Raw genomic sequence first — 1,790 nt, 5'->3', positions numbered from 1 at the left:
TATCTTAACTAGGACAGGTATGTGGCACCAACAGCACTCTCCAAAACTTTAAAAAGTTAATGATGACATTGCTAGCATTAAGAGATACACAAAAAAGTAAGGAGTATTTCTCAATGTGAGCTGTAAATAATTGTTGAACCTGTCATAAGGCAAGAATTTTTCCTATGGCATCAAAGCTGAACGGAAGGTTGAGGTGATATTATGATAAAAGGTTTAGGTTTGTATACCCAGGAAAAATACCAATTATTCTTAAAATTTGTAATTTGTTCCTACACAAATATAAACTATTGCCTTTCTTGTGGGAGTTTTAATCAACCTGAAATACAGTCATGGCATTAAGCAGATCAGCGACCCCTTATACACCATAGCACAGGGATGTAACAGAGCCTAATGTTCTCTTGAAAGTGCAGCTAAAGGAGACTGACCTTTGGGTTTTAACACATTTCCTCTAACACAAGTTCAAGCATCCCCTGAAAGAGGGGCTGACTCATTACTGGAATGAGCATGCTGCAGACCATTGTACTTATGCCACTAAACTTATGACTGGTTAACACCAAACTAGAAAAGGCTGTGGACGAATGGTCACAGGTACATAGTGGCCACAAAATATCCAACAGTAGCATGCAGTGGCAACCTGCATCATGAACCTGGTGTTAAACCCAGTGTTTACTCAATGTATGGTAGAGGTCCCACCAAGAGGTGAGCAAACACTGTCACCAACCTTTGAAGAAGGAAGGTGCTCACTTGACGTAAGTAGTGGAGTGAACACCAGTTAAAGTAGAAGTGAGATCATAGCACAATAAATGATTAGCCAAAGAATGTTTTCACGCGGTCATCAAAACCTGTTCACCCAGTCTCAACATAACCTAAAAAAACACAGGTGAACACACTTGGTTAAAACTGGTTTCTCCAATCAATGGGCAGAGATAAAAAGACTGTAGCGAGACCTAAAACAGTTCTTTATTGTACTCAATGATTGATGCAGCTCAAAAATCCATTGATAACAGTTTGATTCCAATGACATTAGGCAAATTTCATCCAATAAGATTTTGACAATGACAAATAACATCCTCTGAAGAAGAAAAATTTGACCATATACTTTATGGATGTCTGACAATATTGGGATGACACTGTTAAAAGTGTTGGAAAAATGCCCAACCATTGATTGAAGCTTCCCAACAATATATAACAAGCAAGAGAGAAGTTGGTAACATATGAGTGAAAAGGCTGAAACAATAATTGACTTCATTAGTAAAAGCACCATACATACAAACAAAAATTGACTTCATTAAGATAAAATGGTAAGTATTAAAGAAAAGGATTATACTGTTACACTGGATGAGGCTTGCTGATCACACACATTGCTGCAAGCTCATTTAATAGCATAGGACAGAAAGAAAATGAACAAGAGCTAGAACAATGAATAAAAACAAACTGAAAAATTAAGTAATGAAGGTATTTCAACAAAAGGTGTAGGTAAATATAGCATTAAAAAGTACAGCTGAAAACAATGACTTATAATGGCTACACTACTCCACATACGACAAAAACATGGGTACTGATGAGGAAAATGTTTGACTTTCAAAAAGTGTGTAAGATTCATGGACAGAGCGTAGAGGGAAGATCACATTACAAATGAGGAACTGGTGAAGAGATCTAGTATCAGGATGATAAAATAAGCCAAGATGGTTTGGGACAAGGGATGAGGAAATCAAGAGATGCAGTAGATGGACAAAGGACTGTAGGAAGACCAAGGAAATCCTGAAGCCCTAGACTGGATGGGAGTTTAG

Source organism: Macrobrachium nipponense, chromosome 22, assembly GCF_015104395.2.
Source record: "Macrobrachium nipponense isolate FS-2020 chromosome 22, ASM1510439v2, whole genome shotgun sequence".
In the NCBI taxonomy this organism is placed as follows: Eukaryota; Metazoa; Arthropoda; class Malacostraca; order Decapoda; family Palaemonidae; genus Macrobrachium; species Macrobrachium nipponense.
Note: the sequence above shows the minus strand (reverse complement) of the source record.